The 19,767-nt window shown below is 59.2% G+C and overlaps 1 protein-coding gene across 25 annotated transcripts in view; it reads right to left on the reverse strand.

Moving 5' to 3' along the window:
• PLEKHA6 (pleckstrin homology domain containing A6) overlaps window positions 1–19,767 on the reverse strand; it is a 146,026-nt gene that overhangs the window by 81,252 nt on the left and 45,007 nt on the right. For 2 of the 25 annotated variants that reach the window (XM_070055150.1, XM_051821182.2), the window contains exon 1: window positions 448–777. The exons of the other annotated variants lie outside the window; for them this stretch is intronic. The gene's annotated coding sequence lies outside the window, so the exon portion shown is untranslated. Of the gene's footprint in view, window positions 1–447; window positions 778–19,767 lie in introns of those variants that run through there. 25 annotated transcript variants of the gene reach the window in all.

Below are 19,767 nucleotides of genomic sequence, written 5' to 3' on the forward strand. Positions count from 1 at the left end.
CCAGGGCTCCCTCTGGGGGCCTTGGTCCTCTGGACACACAGCCCCAGCACACAGCCCCGCCTCCGGGGGAGGAAAGGGCCACAGCCTGCCCACTGACCGGAGACCCTGAGCAAGAGGGCCACTCACGGGATATTCTTACAAATTGTCTGGGGTCGGGGGCAAGTAAGAGGAGGAGGAAGTCCCGATTTGCTTCCCAACTATTAACAGAAGCACCTCCAACACACACTCATTCTCACACATTCTCATGTACACACACACACCCGCAATCACACTCACATGTGTTCATTCACAGGGCAACCCGCTAGCACACGTGCACACATTTTAACACACACATGCACACACGCATGCACTATGTTTCCCCCTGCGCCAGCGTGTGTGTCTTTCTCCCTGTCCCCACCACTCAAAGTCTGTACAGCTGGCTGAGACCCCCAGGACCACAGACTTTACCTTCCATGCCGGAGGTGGGGACCCGGCTGGGAGATGCAGAGGGCCGACCGGGAAGGAGAGAAGCGACGCTCTCCGACGATGACGGGAGAAAATTGTCAAGGGAGGCGGATGCAGCGCCCATGAGAAGGAAGGAGGTGAGGACAGAGCCGGGGGAGCCAGAGTTCCCCCAGCCTTCCGGCGAGACTCGCGGCTCAGCCCTCTCCCTACTCCAGCGCTGACTGAAGACCCGCGCAAGGTCTCCCAGCACGGCTGGGTCTGAAATCCGAAACTGCAGGTTGGCCAGGCGCTGCACACACACACACACACTCACGCCCCCGGCTCCTCCGGCTGAAGCTCCCCGCCCTCGCCTTCCTGGCTCCCGCCCCGCCCGCGCCTGGCGACAGCAGGCAGCTGCTCCAGGCGCCTGGAGCCCCGCCACGCAGCCCCGGGGCCAGGGTCCTGGCAGGTGCAGTCCCTCCCAGCCCCGGCCCCCTCCAGGGGTTCAAGTCCAGGTGCCCAAGTGGTGCAGGGAGCAATGAGGGCGATGAGCAAGGTCCCAGCCGGGGGAGGGGAAGAGATTTTTAGACTCTTCCTCCTGCCGTCCCGGGGATCTGACAAGACAACTGAGCTCAGCACACCATCCTCTCCTCTCTGTTTTTCACATGTCCCTCTTCCTGGGTCACCCCTGCCCTCACATTACCAGCCTGACAGGACGTAGGCAGGTGAGAACGGGAGGGGGCCAGAGCAGTGGGGTGACGCAGGCCTCCCTCTGCAGCTCAGAGAGCTCAGGCCGGGAGGAAGCAACGGCAGAGCCGGGAGGGACTCCGGCGGCCCCTGCATCTTGCTGGCAGCTTGGAGAGAGAGGGCTTCCACAGTCCGGGGCACGCATGCTGTAATATGTCACAGCGTGGGGGGGATCGCCTAACCTACTGTGTGAAGTCAGCTGAGGATCTGAGCGGCGGGGACAAAGCAGCAGGCACACAGTAGGCACCCACAAACCCCCGGCGCCCTCCCTGCTCCATTCACTATTCCACGCTGCCTTTCATTGGCTTCCCTCCGACTCAGGAAGGTACTAATGGCTTTTATTTATATTTTTAAAGATTTATTTTATTATTTGAAAGGCAGAGTTACAGAGAGACAGAGGCAGAGAGAGAGAGAGAGGGGGGTCCTCCATCTGCTGGTTCACTCCCCAAATGGCCACAAAGGCCGGCACTGGACCAGTCTGAAGCCAGGAGCCAGAAGCTTCTTTTGGGTCTCCCACATGGGTGCAGGGGCCCAAGCACTTGGGCCATCTTCTACTGTTTTCCCAGGCACATTAGCTGGGAGCTGGATCGGAAGTGGAGCAGCTGGGACTTGAACTGGTACACATAAGGGATGCCGGCACAGCAAGCGGCAGCTTTACCCACTATGCCACGGTGCCGGCCCCCAGCTAATTGCTTTAATATTTACTTATTTATTTATTTATTTAATTCATTGAAAGGCAGAGAGAGAGAAGCAGACAGACAGAAACCTCCTATCCTTTGGTTCATTCTTCAAAGGCTCCCAACAGCCAGGGCTGGGCCACATTGAAGATTGGAGCCAGAATCTTTTTTTTTTAAGATTTATTTAGAAAGTCAGAGTTAGAAAAAGAGAATTCAATCTTCCATTCACTGGCTCACTCCCCAGATGGCTGCAATGGCCAGCACTGGGCCAGGCCTAAGTCAGGAGCCAGGAACTTCATCTGGGTCTCTCACGTGGGTGCAGGGGCCGAAGTATGTACTTGGGCCATCCTCTGCTGCTTTTCCCAGGTGCGTTAACAGGGAGCTGGATCAGAAGTGGAGCAGGCAGGACATGAACAGGCAGCCACATGGGATGTCAGAGTTGCATGAGGCGGCTTTACCCACTACACCGCAACACCAACCCCTGGGAGTTGGAATCTTTTTTTTTTTTTTTTTTTTTTAAACAGGCAGAGTTAGACAGAGAGAAAGAGAGACAGAGAGAAAGGTCTTCCTTTTTTTTTTTTTTTTTTTTTTTTTCTGTGGTTCACCCCCAAGTAGCCGCCACGGCTGGCGTGTTGCGCCAATCTGAAGCCAGGAGCTAGGTGCTTCCTCCTGGTCTCCCATGGGGTGCAGGACCCAAGGACCTGGGCCATCCTCCACTGCACTCCCGGGCCACAGCAGAGAGCTGGCCTGGAAGAGGAGCAACCGGGACAGAACCGGCGCCCCAACTGGGACTAGAACCAGGGGTGCCAGCGCCGCAGGCAGAGGATTAGCCTAGTGAGCCGCGGCGCCAGCTGGAAGTCGGAATCTTAATCCAAGTCTCCCACTTGGGTGGCAGGGAGCTGTCACCTGAACCTCCCAGGCTGGAGTCAGGGGTCCGAGTGAGAGACTGAACAGGGCGCTCCAGTATGGGATGCGCCTGCCCCAGGGATTGGCGTCACGTCGCTCCTCATTGTCTGCCTGCCAGTTTGACTGCTAACACCCACAGTTCACTTTGCACAGGGCTCAGAACGCGATGCTTCACTTCTGTCGGGGGAAACTCATCGGCGGCCAAGGTCACGGAGAGCTTCACACTGAAGACCTCCCCACCGGCATCCCTCACGTTGCCACCTCCAGGCTTCCCAGCCCCAGTCCCGGGAACCCAGCCACCCAGTGGGCATTTCCACAAATAACCAGTCTGCCCCTAGGCCCAGCAGGTCTACGGTTAAGACTGACTACCCTCGGAGCAAGAGCGCTACAGTGCTGATGTGGAACTGACTCCAAGACGCAGTAAAGGCAAGTGGGACTGGGCCCGCCTTGTGGCATGCTGCGCTAAGCCGCTGCCTACAGCGCCGACATCCCATAGGAGTGCCGGTTCAAGTCCCGGCTGCTCCACTTTCCATCCAGCTCCCTGCTAATACTCCAGGGAAGACAGTGGATGATGGCCCGAGTGCTTGGGCCCCTGCCACCCACGTGGGATACTCTGATGGGGTTCCTGGCTCCCGACTACAACTAGGCCCAGCCTGAGCCGCTGTGGACATTTGGGGAGTGAAGCAGCAGATGGAAGATCTGTCTCCCTACTCTCTTGAACTCTCCTTTTCTAAATAAATAAATAGTTTTTAAAAAGAAAGTAGAGGGGCTGGCGCTAACACCCTGGCTTAAAGCGCTGGCATCCCATATGGGCACCGGTTCGAGTCCTGGCTGCTCCACTTCCAATCCAGCTCTCTGCTATGGCCTGAGAAAGAGTAGAAGATGGCTCAGGTCCTTGGGCCCCTGCACCCAGAAGACGCTCCTGGCTTGGGATCGGCGCAGCTCCAGCCATTGCGGCCAATTGGGGAGTGAACCATCAGATGGAAGACCTCTCTCTCTCTCTCTTTCTCTCTCTCCTCTCTCTGTGTAACTCTTTCAAATAAATAAATAAATATTTAAAAAAAAAAGAAAGTAGAATTAATTTAGTACAACTCCAATTGGGTTAAGAAACAATTTACAGGGCCCCAGCACTGTGGCAGAGCAGGTAAAGTCACTGCCTGCAGTGCGGGCATCACACAGGGGCGTCAGTTCCAATCCCACCTGTTCCTCTTCTGACCCAGCTGTCTGCTATGGCCCACGATGGAAGATGGTCCAAGTGCTTGGGCTTCCACACTAGCATGGGAGACCCGGAAGAAGCTCCTGGTTCCTGGCTTCAGATCAGCTCAGCTCCAGCCATTTCAGCCATTTGGGGAGTGAACTAGAGGATGCAGGACCTTTCTCTCTCTCTGTGTGCATGTGTGTCTCCCTCTAATTCTTTCAAATAAATAAATACATCTTTTTAAAAAAAGAAATACTGTACAGCTGCCAGAGTGGGGATATGAGTATTTGCCTGAAGCTGGAGTCAGAAAAAGGTGAAGCCGTAGACTGTAGATAGGTCAGTTTCACCAGCCACGTGGCCTCCGCTGTGACCACCCAGCTCTGCCGTCCTGAGGGAAAGCAGCAGGGACTGTTAAGGGAAGAGGGGCCTGGGGTAGCCGTTGTGGTGCTGTGTTGGGCTCTGCCACGCGTGGGATGCCGACATCCCACGTCAGAGCACTGGATCGAGTCCTGCTTCTCTTTTCAACCCAGCTTCCTGCTAACGCATCCCCCGGGAGGTAGCAGGTAATGGCTCAAGTACTTGGGTCCCTGCTGTCCATAGGGGAGACCCAGATGGAGTGCTGGGCTCCTGGTTTCTGCCTGCTCAGTCCTGGCTGCTGCAGACGTTTGGGGCACGAACCAGCAGACGGAAGACCACTCGCTGCCACTCTGCCTTTCAAACAAAAGCCATAAACTTAAGAAAACTTTCAAAGAGAGGTGAGCATTAGTGAACGAGTCTGAATGAACGAGAGCGGCTGTGTTTCAGTAAAACTGGGCTCTGTGGGAGCAGGTGTCGGGCACAGCTGTAAACGCACCGCTTGGGACCCCCACACTCCATCCGGGTACTCTCTCGATCCCAGCCTCCTGCTGATGCAGACCCCGGATGCAGCAGGCAAAGGCTCCATATCTGGGTCCCTGCCACGCATGTGGGAGACCCTGACCAAGTTTCCAGCTGCTGTTGCAGGCATCTGGAGAGTGAATCACTGGATGAGAGCTCTCAAATTTAAAAAAAAAAAATTTTAAACTACTTGTGGGGAGCCAGTGCTGCGGCATAGCAGGTAAAGCCACCCCGGATGCAGTGCCAGCATCCCATATGGGCGCCAGTTTGACTCCCAGTTGCTCCACTTCCCATCCAGCTCTCTGCTGTGGCCTGGGAAGGCAGTGGAAGATGGCCCAAGTCCTTGGGCCCCTGCACCTTGTGGGAGACCCAGAAGAAGCTCCTGGCTTGTGGCTTCGGATTGGCCCAGCTCTGGCCATTGCGGCCATCTGGGGCGTGAACCAGCGAATGGAAGATTCTCTGTCTGTCTATCTTTCTCTCTGTAATTTTGCTTTTCAAATAAATAAATAAATCTTAAATATATAAATCTTAAATATATCTTATATATAATATATGTATTATATATATGTATATATTTATAAACATGATTGTTAGCTCACAAATCACAGGAGAGTAGGCAGTGGGCAAGATCTGGTCGGGTTGTAGTTGGCCAGCCCTGGCTTAGAGCGGCTCAGCAAGGATGCAGTGGACACTGGTGACAGTGACCAATCCCCAGGAGGGGGCTGGGGCAGCTCAGAGATGCGGCAGGGGGGAGACCATCACTCTTCAGCACATTTGAACACTGCAGCCTATGCAGGTTAAAACAATGTTTAGGGGCCAGCGTTGTGGCACAGCAGGTCAAGTTGCAGCCTGCAGTGCCAGCATCCCATATGAGTGCCAGCTTGAGACGTAGCTACTCCACTTCTGATCCAGCTCCCTGCTAATGTACCTGGGAAAACAGTGGAGGATGGCCCAAATGCCTGGGCCCCTGCACCCATGTGGGAGACCTGGAGGAAGCTCCAGGCTCCTGACTTCAGATTGGCCCAGCTCCGGCCACTGCAGCCATTTGGGGCGTGAACCTCTCTCTCTCTGCCTCTGCCTCTCTGTAAAATGACTTTCAGTAGCCCCCACGAGATTCTCTCAGTGTTAACATCAATACGAAGTCTATCAAACGGGCTCTGGCCACCAGGCTCGCCCTGCTCCCTGCCAGCCCTGCCCCTCACCCCGACAGTAACCACATCGGCGCACAGCCATGAGCCTCCGCCCACCCCAGCACTGCCACTACGCCTTCTCCCACCTCACGTCCTGCCTGTACCCTCCGCTTCCTACCTGGGCAAAGCCAACTCCCCGACAAAGGCCGAGGCTTTCGGACCTCACTGCTCACTGTGGTTGGTGCCTCGTAGCTGGGGGAGCAGCCAGTGGCCGCCGGGCTGACCCTCTCCCCGCCCCCCAGCAGGGACCCGGCTGGGACAGAGCTGGTTCTGGGACACACAGCTGAGCAAGGATGCCCAACAGCTCAACGCCCCTGGCTAGGATCTCAGCCAAAACCACGTAGGGGGAGAAAGGTGGCGGGGTCACGAATGGGCCCCGAGAAAGGGGCTCTGCTTGGGAGAAGGTGCTCAGGAAGCCCCAGGGGACACCTCCCCTGCTTGCACCCCTGGCGCTTCAGCCACAGGGCAACAGCCTCCCCTGGGGAGGGAATCTCGGCAGGACGTGGGCCACCCCCAGCCCAGGGCACGGGAGGCCTCACAGCAAGCATGCAAACAATCGCGCACACGCACTTGAACTCCCCCAGGGACTCCGCTGGCTGCTGGCGGAGGCAGCAGCCCGCACGTGAAAGGGGCTGCAGGAACGCGCTTCTCCCTCCACCACTGTTCCTTGTTCTGGAACTAAACCGATCGAGACTTCCTGAGCGCGGAACAAAAATCTGATGAAAACTGCCAAATACAACCGTTTCCAAATATTTCTTCCTTCCAGAACGTTCAAACGGTTTTTAAAGACACAAAATCGTGGACTCTTGGGAACTGGAAATACCTTTGCTCAGAAACGTTTGTTGGATGAAACTGAATACAGTTCCGTTCCCTGCCTCCCGACAGGAAAACACCCGGCCACGCTGTGCGGGGGAACGCTGTATTTCTTTATAGCGGGGAATGTCATAATGCCCCACGGCCAGGGAGGTCCTAACAGCCTTCAACTCGGGGCACCCTACGTTCTACAATGATCCCACACGCCTACCTGCTTGCTGTCCTGCACGTCCACGACGCACATTACATGGTGCAACTTAACAATGCAAACCCTGGCTCGCGGGCCGGCCCCGGGCAGGCACTTTATCCAGACCGTCTCCTTTTAAATCTTATTTATTTGAGACGCAGCAAGAGAGCGCGAGAGAACTCCCACTCTTTGGTTCACTCCTCAAATGCTTCCCACAGCTGGGGCTGGGCTGGGGCCAATGCCGGGAACCAGGAGCTCACTCCCTGTGGGTGGCGGGAGCCCAGGCACTGGGCCTTCACCTCTGCCTCTCAGGGTGTGCATCGGCGGGAGGCTGGAGTCAGGAGCTGGCCCCGAGGACTGAACCCAGGTGCTCTGGCGTGGCATGCAGGCGCACTAACCACTAGACTCAGCACCCACCCCCAGATTATCTCGCTCACTTCCCACAGAAGCCCTGTGAGGGAAGTGGCAAGAGCTCCATTTAACAGCACAGAGAACTCGCAAGTAGAAGACTCAGCCAGCTCGCGCTAAGTCACACGGCTGGCAAGTGCCAAAGCCGAAGTCACAGGCAGGCCTACCCGGCTCTGCCCTACCACACACAGCTTCCAGGACAGCAACCAGCTGTGCGCACCGCACCCTGCCCCCACACGGGCAGAGACGATCCTCCATCGTCCCGGTCAGAAGCAGGGACCGGATAAACACCTCCAGCATCCTGTGGTCCCTGGCCAGAGGCCGCCCTCTCGCAGCAGCGGGGCCACCCAGCCAGGGCTCAAGGGCTCCCTGATGCTGCCACACAACCGTCAGAGCGCCCCACCTGGCTGTCTGAGAAGCACCTGCTGCCCTCCACCCTACGGCGCCCAGCTCCAGAAACCAGCACACCCCTGGGCTCCTCTGGCCCCCGGGTGACTGGCCGGACAGCAGGATGGACCCCCGACTTCTCATGAGGGCACGCCGCAGCCAGGAGCTGGGAGCTAACACAGGCTGGACCCTTGTGCTCCTGTCTCAGCCTCTGGGGAGGAAATCCCCGCTGCCTCGGACCCTCTGCCTCCCACCCCTTCACCTGGCACCCTTTCCTCTGTCGCCTTCCTGGGAGACGTGGTCATTGGCAGAGCACCCGCCATGTAGGTGTCTAAGCGCTCAGCAGGAAGTACAGAGACCTGTCCAGCCACCCCACTGAGCGTCCCCCCGGGGATCCTCCACGGCACCTCCCACCCTGAGCCTCCCGGGTCCCTATTGTTGGCCTGGGACAGATGCTCTGTCTGCACACCCCCAGGGGGTGCTGTTCCTGGGAGCGCCTGGAACTGGGACACAGCAGCCCTGGTGAGTGGGGAGTGAGCGTCCCCACCTGGGAGGGTGGATGTCCTCCTACCTGGCCTCCAGAGGTATCCCTGAGCTCCACCTTGCCAGCCTGGCACCCTGGGGTCGGGGCACAGGAAACGAGATGCCCTCAGCGCGGTCGAGAAGACGGCAGGCAGGAGGTGGGTAGCTGCGTGCTGCCTCGCACAGCCACACCTGTGTCTCTGAGGCCTGATGCCCGCACCATGGCTCACCTGTCCTGCTTCACCCTTTCAATGGAATGTTCCACTTGTCCTGGGGGGGGGGGTAGAGATGCCCTGTGCCCGAAAAGCTTTCTCTTTTAGAAACTGAAGTCTCTGGAATGCCTCCCAGCAGGTCGCAGGGACGGGCCACGACTGCCCGCGAGGACCCCTGGAGGACACGATGGAGTCAGCTCCACCCCAGCCCCGCCCCAGCCCTGGGACAGCCTAACCCAGAGCCTGGAGGGAAGCAGACACCTGCTGCCTCAGGGGGTGGGCCTGGCCTCCTGGGACCCCGCCCCAAGAGACATGGCCTTTCTTCCTCCTGGCCCCGACCCCCAGGCTCTGAGGCCTCTACCACCACAGCTCGCCCCTGGAAACACAGCAGGGAGGTAGAGAAAGTTGTCCTGATGCCCAGGAATCTCTCGAAGGCACAGTCACGGGGCCTGGGGGAGGGCAGCATCCCAGACACAAACCCAGGGCTTCTCATCCCACAAGGGCGCCAATGACCCCCAAACCCATACCCCTGGGGGGATCAGCACAGGCCTCAGCGCCCTCACGTGCCCCACAGCACCGCCAGTGTGGCCCAGAACCCTGGCACACTTGCTCCACCAAGGTACGCAGGTTCTCTCTGGCAGAAATGGAAAAACAAGTCTCCATCCAGCTGTTTCCCAACTCCTATGAGACAAATTAGACTTTGATGACAGCAGGAGAGATTCAGGTTAGACACCAAGGAGCATGAAGCGGGTGATAAGAGGAAAGTGATAACTCTGCCGCAGGGCTTTAAAAACAGAACCGTCTCTCCCCCTGCAGGCGACGGCTGAAGGTCTTGCTCAGGAATTCTCGGCAGCCGCCCCCTCCCCTGCCTGACTCCTTCGCTGGACACCCAAGGACCCCCCAGGGCATCCCCATTCATCTTCCCAGTATGGTCTTGTTGGGCAGCTCAGAGTGTTCAGGTTCCAGCCCACATTTCCCAGAGGCCCCGCCTCTTCCCCTCGCCTGGGCCCAGGGCGGCCCACTCTTCCCACCCTCCAGACCCTGCCGGGCTGATGATCTCGGGACTCCCTCCCAGACGCCTGCCGAACCCCACGCTCCCAGGGCGGGCAGGACACTGCTTTAAGGCCACATGCAAGGGCCACGGCCTGTGGAAAGCCTGCATGCTGGTCACTCATCCCGCAGCCACGGCCTGGGCAGCCACAGCGCTGGAGCCCGAGATGAGCAAGGTGTGGCCCCTGCCCTCCACGCAGCTCCGCTCTAGAGACTGCACACAGAGAGAAGCAGACCCACGCAGGGAGCCCTGGGGTAGAGGTTGCGGGGTGCAGCCTGGGACAACAGCATCTGAGAGCCTGGGGGCCCCTCGTCTAGGTCAGGGCTCGGCTGCGGCCACACGCATCACAGGAACGCACACGCACGGCTGGAAGTGCCAGAGGCACGACCTCACCCGTCTTCCTCCCTGAACCAAGGTGGGAGGGTGTCTGGGGCCCAGACCGTGCAGCCCCAGGATGCAGACAGCCAGTGCCCGGAAGGGCTCCTGCTCCGTCAGTGTTTTTCATCGATCAAGAGATAGAGCGATCTTTGATGCCCCTCGTCCCCCTGGGAGGAAGCTGGAATCCTTCGTGGGCAACAAGAGCTCTGAAAAATATTTTCCTAACTTTTTAAACCACGAGAGGAAGCAGGGGGCTGCGGCAGGGAGGAGAGGCCCCGGACTGGGTAAGGATGCGGGAGTGGGTGTCAGTGCACTCCCTCTCCCCACCAGAACCCAGGCCGGGCTCAGGGAGGCAGCTGCAGGGAAAGACGGGGGGGGGGGGGGGAGCGGAGAGGGCCAGGAGAGGTGCTCCCGGCGGGCGAGCCCTGGTGCCCGGTGCCAGTACAGGGTGGGTTCCCAGAGCTGGCAGGGCCTCCCGAGCTGACCTGGAAGGGAGAGTGGCATCACCAACGCATCCAGGGAGGGAAGACCACCCCCCCAAAAAAAGGTCACAATTTCCATTGGTTGCCACCGTCTGGTTAACCTTTATCTGGCTGATTGGAACGTAAGCCTGTTCCCCACAGGGGACGGCAATACAGATACCAAACGTACTGACTGAAACCCACGCCTCGCAGGGGAAAGCAGCGTGGGAGTCGGAGCCCCTGGGACGCTAACGGCTCTGCAAGGCAGACGGGGACAGCTCCTTGCTTTCTCGCCAGCCCGTGCACTCAGCCAGCCCAGGCTGGGAATCACCAACGGCAGTGGGGGCTGCAGAAATGACGGGCCCCAGACAGGTCAAGCGGCCTCCTGGTCTGACCCGGGATCCATCACCAGACGGAGCCAGGAGAGCCGCACGCTGCCTCCCCCGAGCCCTGCACGAGTCACGGACCGGCTCTGTGCCCCGCTTCCTTCGCCCCTGCGACGGACTGGAAGCTAGGCTCCCCTAAGGCCACTTTTTCAATTGTAAACGAACTTGATAGATATAAAAATGTTCCAAAAAGCTAGCAAAAGCTCGGGTGCTGTTGATGAGCACCCGTGAGTTCACCACCGCCCGCCGTCATCAGGCGACACCCCCAGCTCTCTGACTCCACGTGGAGAGGACTGTCTTAAGGGCTGGAACTGCCGGCCAGGAAGCAGCGCCGCCTCGGCCAGCCACGCCCCCTCTTCAGACTTGGCACAGCCGGGAAGCACGAGGGGCCCGCCAGCCATCCCCACTGAGCAAAGGGCCGCTGGCCGTGGCTCCAGGAGCTTCCCCCAAATCCCCTCTCCCCTTCTGCGGGGCTCTGGGCCGTGGGCTGGGAATCAGCCTGCTAAGTCATGACCCGCTTTGTTCTTTTAATGAACAGAACTGAGAATGGCATGCACTGCCCTTGCTAAGCATGAGTGTTATTTCACACACGTGTGCACACACACACAGAGTCAGAATCCTGGCTGGGCCAGGGAGTCCTTCTGCGCTACAGCACACACCTCCTGCAGTTGTTCCAAGGACTGTATCAGTTATCTACGTGGAGCGATTGGGAAAGCACCCCAGGCTGTGTGAAAGTGGCGTTTCATGCATCTACAGACACACACACGACTGCATGAGCACCCTTGCTCACAAGGTATCTTTCTGCTGGCTGGACAGAAGATATGAAAACCAAGAAGGGTCTCTATCTAGACCATGCACGCACGGAGACGCAGCCCCAGTATAGGCAGGTGTCTGTCCACCTGGCTTAAAGGAAAGACCCAGAGTCTGAGCAGTGGGTAAAGCATCTGACCGGACGGTGCTTTGAGCTTTTTAAATTCCGTTCATTTAACGCACACACATCCCACGGTGGTATCAGTGCCCCTGTTTTACCACCGGGAGGCTCAAGCCCAGAGTGGTTACCTTGAGGAAAAGCAGGAAGTGGTGGGGCCAGGAGGTGAGCTTTGTGCCCCCTGTACTGCAGCGACTGCTTCCCTACGCCGCCGGCTTCTTGCATTGAGTGGGAAAAGCTAGGCCGGGGACAGATATGCCACTGAAGAGGTGGCCTTGCCTACAAGAGGTGGCTTCCCACGCACACACTCCAAAACCAGGCAATCTGATTTGCTAGTGGGTTGGATTCCGAGACTGCCACCTCCGGGTCCCCACGAAGCCCAGTGCATGCTGCTACCACAGCTGGAGACAAGGCGCTCGGTGAACGGGCTCCTCACCAGCAGCACGCTGCACGCTTGCTTAACCTGAGCAGTGCAGCCGTCGCCAGAGGGGATTCAGTCTCTCCCACCCCCACCCCCACCCCCACCCCCACCGGGAAGACCTGGCTCTTTCCTGTCCTGTCTCAGGTGATCCCCTGCATGGTCCAGAAAGATGTCGGCCGCAGAGCAAGAATCCCCGGCTTTGCAGCCCCGCGGGGCCCAGGCCTTGCCAGAGGCCCCTCTGGGAGCAAGCGCTCGGGGCGACAGGGACGGGGAAGCAGGAAGCCAGGCCCTCTCCCTCGCACCGTTCCTAGCGGACCCGGCTCTCCCAGCCTGCCCTGGTTCTCTTTGCACTTGGACCCCAACGCACGCGGCATTCAGCTCATCTCTGAAACCCCACGTGTGCTACCTTGGACCGAGCCAATCCTTCCGAGGAGAGGAAAAAAGAGACAGCAGTGGCCCGGGGCTGGGATGAACTCTCCCCGCTGCTGCCAGGCCCCCAGTCCTTGCTCTTACTCAAGAAATCGGCCAGCACTGGGAGCAGGTGTTTCTGTCCTGTTAGTTTGACGGACGCTTCCTCCGAAACGCCCAGTGCCCGTGTCTGCTGCCCTCTCTGATGGGAGGGGGCGGGCACTGGGCAGAGCCCAGGGTTTAACGTGGACCTACCATCGTGTGGTGGCATCTGGTGTGCTTTTAAGAACTGGGGACACAGACAAAAGGACATGAAAGGCTTGGTCACGGGAACACGCGTGTGAGCAGGGCCAGGCGCCACGGGGCGCTCCTGCTGGACTTCTCTCCCCGCCCAGCAGAAGCGGCCCCCCCTTTTACTTCCCTGCCACCTCACGCAGGTGCCTCTGAGCGGCTGCGGCTGCAGCTCCCCCCCCCCCCAGTAGTTCTGAGCTCTTGAGGCCAGCAGCCATGCCTCGTGCATCTTGGCCCTCCGAGTTCCCAGCATCTAAAAGTTTCTAAGAAAAGGGCTTGCGGAAGCAGGGAGGGATGGGGCAGGAGGAGGAGGAGGAGAGGAAGGCACTGGAGGAAGGGGAGTGAGAGGGAAGCGGGGCGGGAGGGAGGGGGAGCAGGCACCGGGAGATGACGTCAGCCCAAGCCAGCAGAATTGGACACAGCACGAGGCTCTCTGCTGGGACCAGCGGGGACCGGCTGCCCTCCCTGCGCCTGCTTAGGTTATAACTAAAGGGCACCTGACGAGTGTCCAGGAGGCTCACCAGGACTCCGGACACTGCTGCCCCATCGTCCTCACCTCCTTCGCAGCTCAAGAACCCAGCTGCCTCTGTCCTCACGGCTTCCTGCCCCTCCTGCCCCTCCTGCCCGGTGTTCGCTCCTGTTCCTGTCCTGCTTCGGGTGCCGGGAATGGGTATAGGAGAGTAGAGACCACTGTACAGGCTGGACCCCCAACCCCGGGGCTGGCGTGAGCTTTGGGGGTGCTTCTCTGGTGAGGAGCTGACGCCAGCAGGAACCCGAGCCACGCTCCCCAATCTGGGTTCCCACGGCAGCAGCTCTGCCTCCCCAGGGGCTGGGAGGAGGCGGGGAGATGTGGCTTGCATGGGAGGGGACTCCCCCAGCATGCTGGGTACCCGCAGGACTCACGGAAGCACCGGAAACCGTGACCCCACAGCCTAGCTTCTCTCCGGACGTCCTGGGGTCAGGAGGTGAGAGACAGCCCTGTTGGACTGAACCCCTGTGAAACCCCGTACTCCTCCTTTTCCGGAAAGTATCAGATCCCCACCCCCTCCCCACACGGCCCAGGGCAGGTGCATTGGCGGCTGGCTCTGTGCATTCATGGAGACCTACTAAGTACAAGGCACGCTGCGGTGGCCTAGCCTAGCCTGTGGCTTCTCCTCTGGGCCAAAGCACCGGGGTGGGGGGAAGTAGGGGAGGCCCAGGCTCCATCACACCAGGCTCCCTAAGCGGCCAAGGCTGCTGCTGCTGCCAGCCAGAGGCGTGGCTGCCCACGTGGACAGAGGTCACGTAACATCCACAGACTGGTGGAAGCCGAGAGCACGGAACTCTCCTTCTGACCCCACGGCCATCATGCCTTTCCGGTTTTCCTGTGTCTGCACAGGCCCGATTGGGGAGGGGAGGGGAGGGGAGTAGGAGAGGAGGGGAGGGGAGGAGGAAGGAAACTGATCAGGTCCCACGCCCTTGGTAATGTTAAAGCCTTAAGTCCAATCCCCTGGGCAGGGCTACAAAGGCCCTTCCCACACATCCCACGCCCGCCGCCTCCTGCAGCATTCTCTGTAGCCCAGCCCTGACCATGCTGATCCAGTTCCTCGCCGCCTTGACGTGCGCGCTGCACCTTCTGCCTGAATGGCTCCCCACCCCATCCCCACCCCAGGCCTGCCCTAAGCTTCCACCTGAACCGGCCCCCACAGCCCCCCCCCCCACCTCACCCAGGCAGGCACCCCCTGCCCTGCCCTGCCCCGCGTGGTAGCAGCCTTCTCAGTTCTCCGTTTCCGAAGCTGTCTCTCTAGGTTGCAGACTGTGAGCCTGCGGACGAGGACACACACCTACTGCACGCGTGCTTGGTCTCCCCAGTGCACAGGCCAGACACAGAGGCCCCGCCTGCGGCACTGGGGCTCTGCCCGGCTGGCCCTACCCCCGGTCCTTTAGCAAAAGGCCCCTGAACACCGGGAGAAGCTGAACACCCGAGGCACTGCCACTGACCGAGCACTTCACCGTGTGCTACTTCACCGTGTGCTACCAGGCACCGGCCTCAGGGCTTTAGGCTGAGCCTCAGATTAGCTCCCTGGCAAAAGCCATCGTTCCTCGGCTGCACAGGTGAGAAGAGTGGTACCAGAGGGGTTTCGGGCTAGGATTCTGCTCAAGGTCTCTTGGCAGGAAGTGGAGTTTGCAGAGACCCCGGGGCCATCCGGCCACCCCCTGCCCTCAGCCTCCTGTGGCCCACGGCACATTCATAATCAATGGCCACCCATGGAAGGAAAAGTGATCGATTAACCTCAAGCCCAAGTGCGTGACTGTAGTCCGAGCCACCCAGGGATCCTTCTGGAAACCCCCCAATCCTTTATTCCCCACTGCAACGGCAATTCCCAGGGCTCCGGTGAGCCAGGCCCTTCCCCGCCTGCCTCAGGGGCCCGTGGGACGCGCCTCAGACAGTTGGCGGCAAGCTTTCGCCACCTTCAAAGTGCCAGCAGTGGCAGGTGGCATCTGGTGCCAGTGGGCCAGCCTCACAGACTCAACCCGGAGGCTACCACCCACGCTATCTATCACCACTGGGGTCTTCCCTTGACCAGGGACGGCAGATAATGTGCTGCCTGTGGCCTCCTCCCCACACACTTCCCCACCTTCTCCCAGCAAGCACTGTCCTCTCCCAAAACCGTGCTACCGCCCATGCACATGCCAATCCTGACTCCACGCCTTCCCTTCTGCTGGGAACCCCCTCCTCTTACAACCAAGATAACTGGCCACACACGAGCGCTCTGTCCCAGTGAGCATCATTTTGCCAATGCAAGTTCTTCTTCCCATCCTAAATCCAAATCTTTTCTTCCAGGAAGCCCTCCCTGATAAACCATGGCCAAACCCATCTTGCCTTTGCCTTGCCTCTCCTTGGAACTCAACCCCCTCTGCACTCATATGCGTTGCAGCCACAGATGTTGTATCTGTCTGACAACGATGCGCCTGCCATCCGCTGTGTGTCCACTACATGCTAAGTGTTATACTCTAGTCAGCTGTCTTCAGGCCCTGCCTGCCTGTGCACTATGGGCCCTGTGCCAGGACTGCTCCCCTTTGCGCCATCGCAGCACCTGACATTTCCAAGAGTCGTACTGTTGCACCTTTAGAAACAGGGACACCACAGCCCAGAGGACGACGCTGCCTGTCCAAGGGCCATCAGCCGGTCAACAGCCGGGCCACCCATGGAACTCCCAAGGCCAGGGGCCGAGCCCCACAGCAGGCAGATGACAGCCACGGAGAGTGAGATCAGGACCACAGTGATGGCCCACGTGCCCACCATGGTCACTGCCAAGTGGTCAGGAGGAAGAAGTGAAGTGTACGTGACAATCGCGTGTAGGACAACGCCCGTGTGATTGCAAAGCTTCAACAAGGTTACTCTTGTATCCCTGCCCCCAGTGGACCCTCGGTGCATACTTGTCCAGTGAGCGATCAGCCAACCAGAGCGGCCAACGGCCAAGGCTGGAGCTACAGAATTATGATGGCCGTTCACTGTGTGCGTGCTCGGGTCAGGCAACCCATCCTCACAACCACCTTCTCAGGCAGCCCTTGCCGAAACCTCCTGAAGACGCAGAAACCGAGACAGAAGGAGGCCAAACAGCTGGCTCAGAGGCAGCAAGGCAGGACCTGGACAGACAGACTCCAGCGCCGTGCTCCTGACCACGGCAGCCAGGCGCAGGTCACGCGCTCCTGCCCCTGCAACATCACTCCCGCCTAGTTACAAGCGCTGGATGAGTGTTCCGACGAGTGCTGAGAGAGGCCTGCGGTCGCCCTGCTGCCCTGGGCCCTGCTCTGCATCAGCCACCTCGGCCGCCGGGGTGTCCTTTAGCAGCTCCAGGACCTCCCCGGCCCTCTCTGGGACCCCAGCATCCAGCCACTGCTGTGGCTCACGGCTTTGAGAGGACGGAAGATGGAGGAAATTCTTGGAGTCTCAGAGGCTGAAGCAGAGAGCGGGGAGAAGGGAGAATGAGCCCATCTGTCACCAGGGACAACAAGAGGCTGCGAAGACTTAGAAAGAGAACGAAGAAGGGGGTCCATGAATAACCGCTCTACGGACGGGGGCGCTGGGCAACGGGAAAAGGAGGCGATGCCGGGAGAGGAAGGGCCCGCTGTGGGCAAGCGAGGAAAGGAACCAAAGAGCAAGAGATAACCCCTGTGTTGGGACCGGGCCGTCTCACCCGGGAGCGGCAGGATTCAGAAGTGATGCGGGGTGCACAGACCACCCCAGGCGTCCCGAAAGCTGAAGGTGTCACGTCTGAAGCTGCCAGGGTGGAAGGCAACGCCGAGCCCAGGAGGCCAGCAGCCTGCGCGACTTCCAAGGTTTCAGCTGCTCCGTGTATTGGTTTTTTAAAAAGACTGAATTGAAAGCATTACCGAGAGGGGGGAGAGGCAGAGACAGATCTTCCATCCGCTGGTTCACTCCCCAAATGGTCACAACAGCCAGGACTGGCCAGGCTGAAGCCAGGAGCCAGGAGCTTCTTCCAGCTCTTCCATGTCGGTGCAGGGGCCCAAGCACTGGGTTCATCTTCCACTGCTTTCCCAGGCCATTAGCAGGGAGCTGGATCAGAAGTGGAGCAGCCGGGATTTGAACCGGCGCTCATACTGGGTGCCAGTGTTACAGACGTCAGCTTAACCTGCTGCACCACAGCAGCAGTGGGGGCACAGCGTTGGCCCCAGTTTTTCTGTTTACTGAAAACGATCTGCCGGGGCAGGCGCCCGGCGCATGGTGAGATGTCGCCTGGGGAGCCCGCAGCCCCTACCAGAGCTGGGGCTTGAGTCCTGGCTCCACTTCCAATTCCAGTTGCCTGCTCATGTGCACCCTTAGAGGCAGGAGGTGATGGCTCTAGTAACTGGTTCCTGCCACCCATGTGGGAGACCCCGATTAAGCTCCTGGGTTCAACCTGGCCCAGCCCCAGTTGCTGTGGGCATTTGGAGTGAATCAGCAGATGGGAGATCTTTCTCTGTATCTCTCTCTCTTTCTCTCTCTTTCGCTCCTCTCTGCCTTCTAACTAAACAAAAAAAAATTTTTTTTTGTTAAGGGTTGAGGGGGCAGCATTATGGCCAGCAAGTTAAGCTGCTGTCTGCCACACCGACATCTCATATGGGCACCAGTTCATGTCCTGACTGCTCCACTTCCAATCCAGCTCCCTGCCACTGCACCCAGGAGAGCAGCAGCAAACGGCCAAGACCTTGGGGTCCTGCCACCCATGTGGGAGATCTAAGTGGAGTTCCAGGCTCCTGGCTTCAGCCTGGCCCAGCTCCAACCATTGTGGCTATTTGGGGAGTGAACCAGCAACTAGAAGATATTCTCTCTCTCTCTCTCTCTCTCCCTCTCTCTCTCTCTTCCCCCCGCCCCTTGCCTCTCTATAACTCATCCTTTCAAATAAAGAAATACATCTTTAAGGTGGGTGTGTGGCTGTGTCCCCAGCCTGTGTCTCCATCCTTTGGCACAGGACTGGGTGAAGGTGAAGGAGACCAGAGAATGCGTTGGGAGCTGCTTAGGAGGGAGGAGCAGCAGAAACGCACGTTCTGCCAGCAGTGCTGAGTGATGGACAGGAAGGAGCCACCCCCCCCCCCGCTGTGCTCTGCTTCCCCCCATCGCCAGTAGAGAAATGCCACCAACTTGTCTTGGAGCCGCAGGGACAGGGCAGGTGAGAACTCCGCCAGCACCTGTGCGTGGATCCCTGGGCTCCGCCCACAGAGGCTGAATGGCAGGAAGGAATGCTCCCTGAACCTGGGCTACACGCAGACGTCCTAACGGGGTCGAGAAAAACAGGAATTTAGGTGCAAAAGTGAGGACAGCCACAGGCAAACTGGGACAAACCAGCCTCCCTACGACAGGACTCACAGAGAAACAAGTCTCTGGCTGGACACAGAACCGGCGGGCACTACACAAAATCTTCGCGCTCAGAAACGCGCGCGCTCGGGCCCCGGGCTCAGGAGGCTGAGTGTGAGGTGCCGGCTTCAGCATCCCCTGACTGCGCTGGGCTCTGCTTCCTCCAGAGAGCTGGAAGAGCTGCCTTCCTATCTGGAAGACAAAATCGAACTGGGTAAGTCAGCCTGCGGCGCCAGCATCCCACACGAGCGCCAGTTCAAGTCCCAGCTGCTACACTTCTGATTCAGCTCCCTGCTAACGCACCTGGGAAAGCAGCAGCCTGGGCAAACAGGGGTTGGAGGAGGGGCTCAAGGAGAGGCAGGGACAGCTGACCCCAGGCTGCCGAAGCCCTCAACATGCAGACCCTCTGCCCGTGAGGCTCCCCAGCCCACAGCTGCCTGGCCTCCTCCCTGATGAACCCAGCTCAGTGAGCCGAGCTTCCGCTAGCCAGAATCCACATCATCTTCCCCTAAGCGGCTTTGCGAGGCAGGCCCTGAGCACTCGGCAGGTCCAGTCCTGCTGTGGCCGACCTGCCCCAGGGCAGCTCCAGTTGCACACCCCCCTCCTGCTAGCTGACACACAGCCCAGGCCCTCCTGTGCCCCTGAGCTCACAGAGACCGGAGGGCATGAGCAGGTGGAGAGACGCTGAGGCCACGGAGACCCCGGCTTAGAGCCCACGGAGGGGCAGGAGGGCGCCAAAGATTGACACCCGAGGCACTTCCACGCCCTGCTCCGATGACTCTGCCTGGCTGCCCTCACCCCGTATCCCCACCCACCCCGCCCGGGAGCACTGCGGGGATGTGCAGAGCCATGGGAGGAAGAGAGGCCAAAAGCCGGTAGAGGCTGGTCCGACTGCAACTCTCATTTCTAGCAAACAGCGTGTGCGACCGGAGCCTTATGGATCAAGCTGCAAGATGAAAAGGGTCCCAGAAGAAAGTAGTCAACCCCTCCCCTTCACTGTCTCAGCCGTCCATTCTGTACTATTTCACAAGTGCCCTCAGTTCTGTCGCCAGTGCTGG

This window comes from Oryctolagus cuniculus, chromosome 13, assembly GCF_964237555.1.
Source record: "Oryctolagus cuniculus chromosome 13, mOryCun1.1, whole genome shotgun sequence".
NCBI classification, from domain to species: Eukaryota; Metazoa; Chordata; class Mammalia; order Lagomorpha; family Leporidae; genus Oryctolagus; species Oryctolagus cuniculus.